Raw genomic sequence first — 14351 nt, 5'->3', positions numbered from 1 at the left:
TCAGTGCATGCTGTCTCTTCTGGTGTTTTGCCCAACCTTGCAATTAAAGATATAGTGTGTAAGAAAATGGCAGCCTATGGTTTTTAGTGTGGCCAAAATGCACAGCAAAGCAAAGTCTTTGCAAATAGATGTGGGCTTGAAAATTACAGCGATGTGGCCGGTTCGGTCTTGGAAGGAGACAGGCAGTGTTGCACAATGCCTTTAAGTAACAAACCACACACCCATCTTCAAGACTCCTAGGGTAGCATTGCAGAATCGTGTCCTGGGTGCCCTATGACAGGCACCCCCAAACTCGGCCCGCCAGATGTTTTGGGACTACAACTCCCATCATTCCTAGCTAACAGGACCAGTGGTCAGGGATGATGGGAACTGTAGTCCCAAAACATCTGGAGGGCCGAGTTTGGGGATGCCTGCCCTATGACCATATACTAAGCAGAGATACGTTTCCTTAGATTATATATCGGTGGATAAGTCCAGTCAATGCTTGAATTACAATGCTCCTGTGATAGAATCATAGAGTTGGAAGGGACCCTGAGGATCATCTAGTCCAACCCCCTGCAATGCAGGAATATGCAGCTGAGCCATACGGGGATCAAACCTGCAACCTTGGCATTATCAGTAACACACTCTAACCAACTGAGCTACGCAGCAGTGGTAGAGCCAATGCATTGCACGCATAAGGTCCCAGGTTCAATCCCAGCATTTCCTGTTAAAAGGATTGATTGGCAGGTGATGGGAAGGGTCTTTCTCTGTCTGAGAACTTGCAAGGTTGCAGGTTTGATCCCCGTATGAGACAGCTGCATATTCCTGCATTGTATGGGGTTGGACGCTGCTCCTTCACCTGACCGGGTGCACACCAGCTCACCCCTTGGTTCAGAAGGAGTGTGGTTTGGCAAGCATAGCAGCAAACTCCTAGGGGCCAAGGTCACTTTTTCTTCCCCCATAAAATATTTGGGAGTCCAGGCCCCTCCCCCCAAAAAAGTTGATGGGCGTTGCCTTTCCAATGGTGTATGTGTGCCGTGTCATGTGATCAATTATGCGGATTGGGGTTTACCTGCCCCCCCTATTTTATTCAAGTTGGTACCCCGGCTGGTGATGGGAGGTGGTGGACCAGGCAGGGTCGATGCCCTCCCCCCATGTCTCATTCACGTTGGTACCACTGTAATGCAGTTACAGCTGAGATGGGGAGCCTCAGACCTGGGGGCCAAATGTTGCCCACTTGGGCCATTCGCATGACCATTCCCATGTGTGGTTTTGTGTCAGTGTCAACTGGATAGGTTCTCTTTCCATTCGCTTATCACGTTTCCTTGGTACTGAGAGGTACTGCCCATTATTGGTTCTAGTCTTGCCCTCTGGAGCAGCTGAGTACTAGTTTTGGGCTCACGAACTCTCCAGCCCCTTGTTTATCTCCATATTGAGGAGATCAGAAACATTTGCTTCCATTACCAATAAGCAGTTGTTGGTCTGTTCATCTGAACTAGAAGCTGTTATTGGTTTTAGCAACTGTTTGCCTGGGCAAACCTACTTTAAACCATGGTTTATGATCCTGTTTGAGAGGGAAATATAGCTAAAATTGGCTGCCATTCTCCCTTTGGATGAAACAACACACAAGGAAGACTAAGGAAAGGAGAATGCTAAATAATGATTTAGCCCTGAGTCCAAACCAGGCCACTGACTATTGCCTCTTCCTCCTGAATGCTGAAGGAAGCACGATCAGCAACTGCTTTGTCTGCCTCATTCTTCAGATTCAATGCAGCACCATATCTGGAGGCTAATTCTTGGACTTGAAAGAAAAATTAGACTTTGTTCCATGCCTGGGGAATAACCATTCCTTGACAACCTTAAAATAATATAAACAGAAATGTAGAACAACAAAACCAACAGGTCAATGGTAGGTTAGGAATGATATCCAGTGCTTTGTAAAGTTACAAACTAGTAAAGTTTAATTAAAGGGACCCAGCTACAAGTATGCCCATAACCAGAGTCAGAGAGAACTATAATTGCATGGATATGTTTTTAATGGGATATACAGTAATTGCCTTCTATTCAGGCAGGCAAGAGACAATTTTTTGTACAGATGAAGGCTCTTCCTGGCTTTCATGCTAATGATGGAATATACTCTTGCACCACGCATTACAAGTGATGCTATGTACAGTTTTCTGCTGTGGAGTTTTTGGGGGACAGGGGGCAGGCTGGTGTGGAGGACTCCCTGGTCCTGAATGGGGTAACTGTGCCCCTGAAGGACCAGGTGCGCAGCCTGGGAGTCATTTAGGACTCACAGCTGTCCATGGAGGCGCAGGTCAATTCTGTATCCAGGGCAGCTGTCTACAAACTCCACCTGGTACGCAGGCTGAGACCCTACCTGCCCGCGGACTGTCTTGCCAGAGTGGTGCATGCTCTGGTTATATCCCGCTCGGACTACTGCAATGTGCTCTACGTGGGGCTACCTTTGAAGGTGACCCCGAAACTACAACTAATCCAGAATGCGGCAGCTTGACTGGTGACTGGGAGCGGCCGCCAAGACCACATAACACCGGTCTTGAAAGACCTACATTGGCTCCCAGTACATTTCCGAGCACAATTCAAAGTGTTGATGTTGACCTTTAAAGCCCTAAACGGCCTCGGCCCAGTATACCTGAAGGAGCGTCTCCACCCCCATCGTTCAGCCCTGAGATCCAGCCCTGGGGGCCTCATTGCGAGAAGTGAGGCTACAGGGAACCAGACAGAGGGCCTTCTCAGTACTGGCGCCCACCCTGTGGAACACCCTCCCATTAGATGTAAAAGAGATAAACAACTACCTGACATTCAGAAGACATTTTAAGGCAGCCCTGTTCAGGGAGTTTTTAATGTGTGACATTTTAGTGTATTTTTGGTCTCTATGGAAGCTGCCCAGAGTGGCTGGGGAAACACAGCCAGATGGGCGGGGTACAAATAATAAATTATTATTATTATTATTATTATTATTATTATTAACCTGTAGGCAAGACATTATTGTCCCATCTCTAGCATGATATGAAGAGTGCTGCTTCCACACAGTAGCCAGCCAGGCTTGCATGAAGCTGACAGCTCTCCCCTGATGCTGCTCCCCTCAGCAACTGGTTCTTCTGAGCTGCACCACCTCTGGATATGGAGGTTCCATTTAGCCATCATGGCTATTAACTCTTGAGAGACCTAGGGTCCCCACACCTCAGTTGAATGAGGTGTGAGGAGCCCTTGGTCCTCCAGATGTTGATGAACTACAACTCCCAGCAGCCCCAGCAAGCATAGCCAATGACCTGGGGTGGTGTTCAGCAACATCTGGAGGGCCAAAGGCTCCTCGCACCTGCTCGAAAACAGACACTGTTGTGTAGTTAGATCAGGGCTAGCCCAAGACCTTTGAGCGGAGTCATCCTTTGGCAGTGGCAATGAGAGAATCCTTCACTGCAGCTGAGGGTAGCAGCCAGCTAGCTTAGGGGGTTCATGGCAGGCCATGTGGCAGGCAGGAGTTAAATTCAGGCATTAAATGGTCTTATCATTAGATGTTGTTGTTGTCATGTCTGACTCTTCGTGACCCCATGGACCAGAGCACACCAGGCACCCCTGTCCTCCACCGCCTCCCACAGCTCGGTCAAACTCATGCTGGTAGCCCCGAGAACACTGTCCCACCATCTCGTCCTCTGTCGTCCCCTTCTCCTTGTGCCCTCCATCTTTCCCAACATCAGGGTCTTTTCCAGGGAGTCTTCTCTTCTCATGAGGTGGCCAAAGTATTGGAGCCTCAGCTTCAGGATCTGTCCTTCTAGTGAGCACTCAGGGCTGATTTCCTTCAGAATGGATAGGTTTGATCTTCTTGCAGTCCATGGGACTCTCAAGAGTCTCCTCCAGCACCATAATTCAAAAGTATCAATTCTTCGGCGATCAATGATTCATTAGATGAGTCGTTCCCACATTATTTTTCCCATGAACCACTTGAAAATTACTGAGGATTTATGTCTTGCAAAAGGCAAGGTGGTTCTTCTAAAATGAGATTCAGAAGGAATACAAAATACACAAGTGAGTGAGAAGATTAAACATTTTATTCTAAAACAGCAAGCAGTGTACCAAGCAAGCACTTCAATCTGCCACTTGGAAGCCCTCAAGACGCAGCAAAGTGACTCCCCCAGGTAGCCTCCATTGCATGGCCCTGCTGCGGCCAATCAGTCTGTGTACAAGCTTCAAAGAAACTCTGCTCAAATCATCCGACAGTGGCTATGTACAGATCATCCATTAGCCAGGGAGGAGGAAGGGGTGTGTGGTGGGGGTGGTCCGCCTCGGGGGTCACCACTGAAGGGGGTGACAAAATGCCGGGCGCCACTCACTGCGGGGCCTGCAGCGTGCCCGAGCCACATGTCTCTCCTGTTGTGGTGGCTTGGGCGCCCACAGTCTCCACGCTGCCCAAACGGTCCAGCTGCTGCCTCTCCTCCCCCCAGCTGTAGGGCGGCTGAGTGGGAGGAGGCAGGCAGATTCCAGAGGCCCCGCGGTGCGCCCCACCCCTATGAGCAGCTTGCCCTGCCCCTATGGCCGGCTCGTCCTGCCCCAGGCGCCTGAGCAGCTTCCTCCGCCACTGCCATTAGCCACCCCCTCCCAGTGCCTCACTGTGCTGGTCCCGTGGGTTACCCGAGAGGTGAGGTCCAAGTCTGGTCCATGGTCAAAGGTGCAACGTGGAGGCAGTCCATAGTAGCTGAAGGTGGGTGCAGGGCAGGGAGTCGGGTGAAGTCAGGAACAGGCTTGAAAGCAGGGAGCCAGAGTGGGTCAGGAGCTCAGGCAGGAAAGCAGGACAGGGTTCAGGCAGGAACTAGCAACCAACAATGTTGCTCCCACAACTTGCGACTGGGGCTGGCTGGCTTTTATCTGCCCCGAGGCATAGGGCGGCCTCGATCCTCTGGTGACTCGCCTCTCCTGGTCTGGAGGTGAGCACTCCTTCCTCCTGCAGGAACTTAGTTTCCTCTGCCTCTCTGCCCTGAGCCTCTGCAGCTCAGGAGAGGCTGGAGGGTTACCGGACCCAGAGGCAACCTCAGCTTCCTCTGACGGGGCTGAGAGTGGAGCACCTGCAGGCAATGGGTCCTCCATCACCTCAGGAGCCAGAGCAGACTCAGCTGATGCCTGCACCTGAGGACCCAGCACAGGTGAGGACCCTTCAGGCTCATGCCCCAGCCCCAGCTCAACTGGTTCTGGAGGCAGGGAATCCTGTGCAGGCTGGGATCCCTCAGATTCAGCATCTGAGACCAAATCCCAGGCCATCACACTCACTTTCTCAAAACAATGTCCAACATCGAAGAAGGTACCCAGCATTATCCTCCACAACTGATGAGGCAGCTGGGGGAGGCTTTTCCTCCTCCCAAGGTTCTCAAGACATCTAAGACTTCTCACACCATCAAAAGAACTTAACAAGAGTGAGGGAAGGGGAAGAAACAGAGGCAGGAATGACTCTGTGTCACATCACTAGCTCCTCAGTACATTTTGTCTTCCAGATGCATTTCCCATACAGTCTTGGCCAGTGGCAGGGAACCTCCAGCCCATCAGCCTGCCCACTTAGCCCACAAGGCAATTTTGGCGAAGCCACATCCGCTCGCCCAATACCCTACACCCTACAAGTGTGGAGTCCTAGACATCTGCCCCCCACAATACTGCCCTGTTGGTGATGCTGAACAGTTGCAGATACAAACAGGCTTGTGAGTTATTAGCCGGAAGGACAAACTACGCAGTTTAATAGAAAGCCCTGCTGTTCTCTAGCAGGGTCAGATCCTCAGTTACCTTGGAGGTTCAATCTCAAGATGTTCTCAAGGAGTTGACAGGAACCCTCTTGCAAGACAGTGTTGTTTTGAGTGGTTTCCCTGTTAGTGTTAATGGCTAATGACACTTTTAGATCCAGCTGTAATTAGAAGCAGGGAACAGATGGGGCGCTTCGGTCTAAGCAAATCCTCCAGACTTTGCCCAGACTTGCAGTGTAGTGTGAACTTGAACAATTCGCTGTGAGACTTGTTTGATGACCTCATAGACAGAAAATGTAACTTAGTTGGCGGCAAATGTTGAACTACAAACAAGGCAACACATGGACACAGTGAACCTTCACAGCGTGTGGATTTTCTTAAATGAGGACTTGAAAAATAAAGGCAATAGCTGATGATTCCAGAGGAAATGTTATGCCTTGATATTCTCATTACAGAATGGGACAACGAGAGCATGGACAGATTAGCCTATTTACAGTCCATGTTAGCTTTGCATGAGTTCAGCCACAGATAAGTTCTCTTCTGATTCCATGCTAATATGAAAAATAATTTTGTAAAAAAAGACTCCATTAAAAAATTGTTACTAAATATGCATTTCCCCCCAAAACACACATTTTTCTCAAAGCCTTTCTTTCTTTCTTTCTTTCTTTCTTTCTTTCTTTCTTTCTTTCTTTCTTTCTTTCTTTCTTTTTCTTTCTTTCTTTCTTTCTTTCTAGAATAAGAAACCTGAAAGTTAACTGCATCCTGATTTGCACATTACTCCAGGGAATGCAGTTCAGGGGCCATATTCAACACACTCTGCCTACTAGTGCAAGAACCCGTGCACTAGTGGATGACAGAGTTTAACGGCTGTGCAAGAAAAGAATCAAATGTTAACAGTTATGATAATAACAACCTGTTGTGCAACAGTTGATTCTTGTTGTGCAACAGATGGTTCTTGTTGTCCAATACACCTCAACATTTAGTAATGTGCTTATGTTTTCCCTTGCACAACAGCTGGTTTTTGCTGTGCGATCCATTGCACCATGAGCTATCATAACGTACTTGTGCTTTCCCTTATGCAACAACTTTCCAGCAATGAGACAAGTGTACCACTAAGGGACTTTAACTTACCCCTGCACTGGATACAGCCTCACACCAGTTTGTACTGGATTTTACAAAGAACAGATTTCTGAAGCATCCCTAGTGGGTAGAGGACATGCTATGCATGCAGAAGGAATCTGGTTCAGTCCCTGGTATCTCCAGGGAAAAGGATCGCGAAGACGGTGATGGGAAAGACTAAGTGTTATGTACTGAAGTTCTCACCCTGGGCCAGCAGGGGGATACTGTAGATGGTTTCACTCAGGTCCACATATGCAAATAAGGAACTGAAAGTGACGTTCAGTGATTGGATAGTTACAGAAAGTTGTTACTGTTGCTTTGTAGCTGAGCTCTATATAAGCAGGTAGGCTGAACCCTTCAGCCCAGTTCTGTTCTGGGCCTGTGAATAAACAAGAGCTGTTTGAAGAATTGCTGTGTCGTCTGATATCTTCACCCACAACTTAACACTAAGACTCTGGAGAGTCACTGTCAGTCAGAGGAGGCAATACTGCTCAGATGGTGGGGAACCTCAAATGCGGCCCTCCAGAGCCAACCACCCCCTAGGCCACCTCCAACCTCTCTCACCACCAAGGAAATACAACAAGCAAATAGGAAGAGAACCCACACAAGTGGCGCTGACACAAAGCACCACACATACACTAAGTAGAAGAATAGAAGCATATTGACCCCACCCCACTTACCATTCCCCCCTCCCCTCTTTCCCCCTCTTTTCTTCCTAACCTAACACTGTATGTAACGCTAACGTCTCACAACAAATGGAACTGATCTGTAGAAAACACAGCCTGAAAAAAGAGACAACGCATGCATTTTTGTCAACTAAGAAATCTTTAATAAAAATATATTTTTAAAAAAATAAAATGCGCCCCCCCCCAGGCATCTCTGCCTGGCCCTCAGAATTCTCCCTAGGTCACAGCCCTGATTGGACCTACTTCACACTGCATTTGAGTGTGCATATGTCTTTGAACTCTGATGTTGCTGGTAGCAGCTCTCCAAAGTTTCAGAGGAAGGACATTTCCTTTTTTTTTAAAATAGATGTTTATTGAAATTTTACAAATCAAAAAATTCATCATTTCACATAGATCAATCCATTAGATAAAGCCCACAGAAAAAAACAAAAAACAAGAATACATAACAAAAAAGGAGAGAAAAAAGAAAAATCCACTTTTTAAATTACAAAATTCCATGTCCCTCTGTCCTGACCTCCTCACATCTCTCTTTTTTGTGTTCCTCTTTATTCCGATCAAATTCAGCAAGTTCAAACCCTTATTCAAACCATACTTAAAATTATATTTTTCTAGTTATTATGTCCCAAATTTCCCTTATCTTAGCCCATTCCTCATCTTATATACTATTAGAGGAAGGACATTTCCAGCCCTACCGGGAGGAGCTAAAAATTGAACCCGGAACCTTCTGCATGTCACACAGTTGCTTTGCCACTGAGCTGTGGCCCTTCTCCAGAGAGGGGTGTGTGAAAACTAGCCTAGTGCACAAAAGTGAAATTTACAGTCATTTCTCCATCCACTTTTACCTTTGGCTCTGCCCATCAGTATGTGGCCCCTGGAAGGTTTTCCAGAGTGAAATGCGGCCCTCGGGCTGAAAAAAGGCTCCCCCCCTCCCCACTCCGTGGTATGCCGTGGATGTCTTGCTCCTGCTGCCGGGTCTGGGAGAAGTGAGGCTTGAGCCTGCGAGTTACTGAAGAAGCATGTACGACTAGGTTAGCATTTGTTGCTGCAAATGAGGCCTTTCACGACTCTAGAGTTAGCCTTATTAAAGGCAAGCCAGCATATTCTGGCAGGGAGTCGCACATTCTGCATGTTTCTGATGTTTTCCTCGCAGTCATGACAGCTAGGACCATAATTCTTTAGAAATTTAAAACAGACGCTAGACTCTAACTAATTGCTCTGTCCTGACCTCATGTATAGTCTTGTCTCTACACATGCAACACAAAGACAATGATCAGGGGAACGCTCACACTTTGACAACAACAACAATAAAAGCCCTCCTGGTCCCCAGGCAGCACATCAGGGCTGGCTCCCCATTCCACAAGGTCCTGTGTCTGGCTACTAGGACCGTGCACCAGATTTGGCCCTAAACTGGGTCTATTCAGATGGTTCCATGCCTCATTCAAGTCCATTTAACAATCAATTGTCCTTTCCAGGGATTTCTGCAAACTGCAGTTGTGTGAGGCAAATGGAGTCCCCTAACATGGGCCTTAGAAAGCAAAGCAAATAACAAGGCCAGTGGAAGTGATGGTATTCCAGCTGAACTATTTAAAATTTTAAAAGATGATGCTGTTAAGGTGCTACACTCAATATGCCAGCAAATTTGGAAAACTCAGCAGTGGCCAGAAGATTGGAGAAGATCAGTCTACATCCCAATCCCAAAGAAGGGCAGTGCCAAAGAATGCTCCAACTACCGCACAATTGCACGCTAGCAAGGTTATGCTTAAAATTCTACAAGGAAGGCTCAAACAGTATGTGGATCGAGAACTCCCAGAAGTGCAAGCTGGATTTAGAAGAGGCAGAGGAACCAGAAACCAAATTGCAAACATGCGCTGGATTATGGAGAAAGCTAGAGAGTTCCAGAAAGACATCTACTTCTGCTTCATTGACTATGCAAAAGCCTTTGACTGTGTCGACCACAGCAAAATATGGCAAGTTCTTAAAGAAATGGGAGTGCCTGATCACCTCATCTGTCTCCTGAGAAATCTCTATGTGGGACAAGAAGCTACAGTTAGAACTGGATATGGAACAACTGATTGGTTCAAAATTGGGAAAGGCGTACGACAAGGCTGTATTTTATCTCCCTGCTTATTTAATTTATATGCAGAATACATCATGCGAAAGGCTGGGCTGGATGAATCCCAAGCTGGAATTAAGATTGCCGGAAGAAATATCAACAACCTCAGATATGCAGATGACACAACCTTGATGGCAGAAAGTGAGGAGGAATTAAAGAACCTTTTAATGAGGGTGAAAGAGGAGAGCGCAAAATATGGTCTGAGGCTCAACATCAAAAAAACGAAGATCATGGCCACTGGTCCCATCACCTCCTGGCAAATAGAAGGGGAAGAAATGGAGGCAGTGAGAGATTTTACTTTCTTGGGCTCCATGATCACTGCAGATGGTGACAGCAGCCACGAAATTAAAAGACGCCTGCTTCTTGGGAGAAGGGCAATGACAGGCCTAGACAGCATCTTGAGAAGTAGAGACGTCACCTTGCCAACAAAGATCCGTATAGTTAAAGCCATGGTTTTCCCAGTAGTGATGTATGGAAGTGAGAGCTGGACCATAAAGAAGGCTGATCGCCGAAGAATTGATGCTTTTGAATTATGGTGCTGGAGAAGACTCTTGAGAGTCCCATGGACTGCAAGAAGATCAAACACATCCATTCTTAATGAAATCAGTCCTGAGTGCTCACTGGAAGGACAGATCGTGAAGCTGAGGCTCCAGTACTTTGGCCACCTCATGAGAAGAGAAGACTCCCTGGAGAAGACACTGATGCTGGGAAAGATGGAGGGCACAAGGAGAAGGGGGCGACAGAGGATGAGATGGTTGGATAGTGTTTTCGAGGTTACCAGCATGAGTTTGACCAAACTGCGGGAGGTAGTGGAGGACAGAGGTGCCTGGCGTGCTCTGGTCCATGGGGTCACGAAGAGTCGGACACGACTAAACGACTAAACAACAAAAAACAACTCTCAGCACCCTTAACAAACTACAGCTCCCAAGATTATTTGGGGGAAGCCACAACAGTTTAAAGTGGCATGATACTGCTTTAAATGTATAGTGCAGATGGGATCAAATGTCTTGGGCACCCTGGGAAATGTAAAACTGAATCAACCCAGCAGCCCAGGGTGGGAGTGGCGTAGCGTCAGTTGCTGGTGCCCGGGGCGGGGCTGCATGTGCACTGAGCAGGGCGCACCAGCCCAGCCCTCGCCACTGATGCCACCAGAGCGACCCTACCCCCACCGGACCAAAGTGGGGCTGGCTGGCTGATGTGGCCCTTCGCTGGTGGAGAGGAACACCAACCTGGGCTGCACTGGGGTCGCCTGTGTGGAGGCCCCCTCAAAAATTGTGCACCCGGGGTCATGGCACCCCTGGCACCCCCCACACTATGCCCCCAGGCCCAGGGTTGGCATCAGTGCTAGTGGACTCTGCCAGGCCTCTAGGAACCCTGGTGGGTTCCAGGTACAAACATAAGGCAGACTGAGCCGGCATACAGGTCCCGGTCTTGTTCCCTACTATGGTGAGATATATTGTATCTGTATTAAAGGTAAAGGGACCCCTGACCATTAGATCCAGTCGTGACCGACTCTGGGGTTGCGGCGCTCATCTCGCTTTATTGGCCGAGGGAGCCGGCTTACAGCTTCTGGGTCATGCGGCTAGCATGACCAAGCTGCTTCTGGCAAACCAGAGCAGCACACGGAAATGCCGTTTACCTTCCCGCTGGTTGTTGTTTAGTCGTTTAGTCGTGTCCGACTCTTCGTGACCCCATGGAGCAGAGCACGCTAGGCACTTCTGTCTTCCACTGCCTCCCGCAGCTTGGTCAAACTCATGCTGGTAGCTTCGAGAACACTATCCAACCATCTCATCCTCTGTCGTCCCCTTCTCCTTGTGCCCTCCATCTTTCCCAACATCAGGGTCTTTTCCAGGGAGTCTTCTCTTCTCATGAGATGGCTTCCCGCTGGAGTGGTACCTATTTATCTACTTGCACTTTGACGTGCTTTTGAACTGCTAGGTTGGCAGGAGCAGGGAACGAGCAACGGGAGCTCACCCCGTCGCGGGGATCCGAACCGCCGACCTTCTGAACGACAAGTCCTAGGCTCTGTGGTTTAACACACAGTGCCACCCGCGTCCCTGTATCTGTGTTAAATTGTTTTTAAATGTGCATCTTTAGCATGTGCAAATTTCACTGACAGTTATTCCCTCTTTTGCTCTCTGTTTTTGGCTGATGTGCCCATGGAGGTCCCTGAAATCTGACACACATCACATGCCCTTTTCTATTTGCACCAACCACACCAGACTGGCCTGGTTCTTGCATTCCAGCAACTGTTTTCTTTGGCGCTAAAGTTGAGTCATTCAGAAAATGCACCTTCCATTTGCCCACCCCTACAGGGCAGGTAAATGGTTCTAGTTCCCTCCCTCTCTTTCCGGGAAGGAATGCTAGCTTCTCTTTACCCTGAGGCACATCTGTCAGGAAAGGAGGAAAGGCTAGAGTCACCTGTCAGCTTAGCAAAGGAAATCTTCAGAGGCCGTGCCAGCTTTGTCAACAGTTCTCTCAGTCAAGAGAGCGTGTTGCTCAATCCCAGCTGTTCACTGGAGATCAAGCTTTTGCTTTCATATTGCACAGGGGTCATGTGTGTTAATGCACAGAATACAGGATTTCCACATACCCAGGGCATATATTATGGGAGTGTTCTGTCAGACCGTTCCTGAGAATCAAAGGTGAAGAAAGCACTCTGGTTTTTGTTTTTAAATAGACATCTTTACTGAAAGTTCAAAAAGTACATAATTATATGTGACTAAACTTGGTGAGGGGATGCAGGTGGTGCTGTGGTCTAAACCACAGAGCCTAGGGCTTGCCGATCGGAAGGTCGGCGGTTCGAATCCCTGCCACAGGGTGAGCTCCCGTTGCTCAGTCCCAGCTCCTGCCCACCTAGCAGTTCGAAAGCATGTCAAGTGCAAGTAGATAAATAGGTACTACTCCAGTGGGAAGGTAAACGGTGTTTCCATGCACTGCTCTGGTTTGCCAGAAGCAGCTTAGTCATGCTGGCCACATGACCCGGAAGCTGTACGCCGGCTCCCTCAGCCAATAAAGCGAGATGAGCGCCGCAACCCCAGAGTCGGCCATGACTGGACCTAATGGTCAGGGGAACCTTTACCTTTACCTTTACAGTGGTACCTCAGGTTACATATGCTTCAGGTTACATACGCTTCAGGTTACAGACTCCGCTAACCCAGAAATAGTACCTCGGGTTAAGAACTTTGCTTCAGGATGAGAACAGAAATCGTGCTCTGGCGGCGCAGCGGCAGCTAAAGTGGTGCTTCAGAACAGTTTCAGGTTAAGAACGAACCTCCGGAACGAATTAAGTACTTAACCCGAGGTACCACTGTATTTAAACATGGTGAGATGTAAATAAAAGAGAGAGAAAGAAAAAAAAGAAACAGCACCCATGTATAAGGGAAAATAAAGGGGGGGACCCAAAACTGTATACTGTACAAAGTTGCTTATTGCAGATCTTAACCTATTACAGTATTTGTAAGAATGGGTTCCAAATATCATTGAATTTGTCCATGGCAAGCCTGCGTTTATATGCAAGTGGTTCATATGTTGCGAGTTTGTATAAGTCTTCAATCCAATCACAGAAGGGAGCTGTATTTTTATTTTTCCAGTTCATCAGTATGTCTTTTTCGTGTGGTAAGGGCACAGAGAGTCCACTCATATTGTTCTTTTGTAATGTTCCATGTGCTGGGTATATAATTCAAGAGGATATTTTGCTCTGTAAATGTACATTTGTTCCGTACAGTTCTGTTAGCTGTTTCAGTTACCTTCTGCCAATAATCTTTCAATACAGGACAATGAAAAACCATGTTTTAGAGAAGCATTATCACTATAGCATCTCCAACAGTTAGGTAGCCCTTATTTAAAACAAACATAATAGGGTCCAGTATATTTTAAATATTTTTTGTTGTGTGAGCCTCAATTTAAGGTCCAGAGACACCCTTGTGATAGCAGTTAAAACAGTTTCCCACTGTGTGGAGAAAGCACTCTGTTGCTCCAGTCTGGCTCGTGGGCTTTCCAGAGTTATCTAGCTGGCCACTGTGAGTACGGGATGTTGGACCAGCTGAGCTGTTGGCAAGGCTCTTCCTTACATTCTTATAAGTGGCAGAATGTAGATCCACATCGTCTACTGGCAGGGCCGGCTCAGGGAGTTTTGATGATTGAGGCAAACCAGAAAATGATGCCACCCCACCCTGTTGCCTCCTCTGCCACCCACCCACCCACCCACCACCAGAGCCAGAGGAGCCAGCAGCACACTGTGGGTGGTAATGGAGAAAAAAAGGAGTCTGGAGAAGAGCTGGGGGGGGGGGAGGAATAATACTACTACTAATAATAATTTATTATTTGTACCCCGCCCATCTATGTGGCTTCCAACAAAGATTAAAATACATTAAAATGCCACACATTAAAAACTTCCCTGAATAGGGCTGCCTTAAGATGTCTTCTAAATGTCAGGTAGTTGTTTATCTCTTTGACATCTGATGGGAGGGCGTTCCACAGGGCAGGCGCCACCACCAAGAAGGCCCTCTGCCTGGTTCCCTGTAGCTTTGCTTCTTGCAGTGAGGGAACCACCAGAAGGCCCTCAGCGCTGGACCTCAGCGTCTGGGCAGAATGATGGGGGTGGAGATGCTCCTTCAGGTATACTGGACCGAAGCCGTTTAGGGCTTTAAAGGTCAGCACCAACACTTTGAATTGTGCTCGGAAACGTACTGGGAGCCAATGTAG

Source organism: Podarcis raffonei, chromosome 15 (assembly GCF_027172205.1).
Source record: "Podarcis raffonei isolate rPodRaf1 chromosome 15, rPodRaf1.pri, whole genome shotgun sequence".
Classification (NCBI taxonomy): domain Eukaryota; kingdom Metazoa; phylum Chordata; class Lepidosauria; order Squamata; family Lacertidae; genus Podarcis; species Podarcis raffonei.
The sequence above is the reverse complement of the archived record's forward strand: the minus strand, read 5'-3'. Positions refer to the sequence as shown.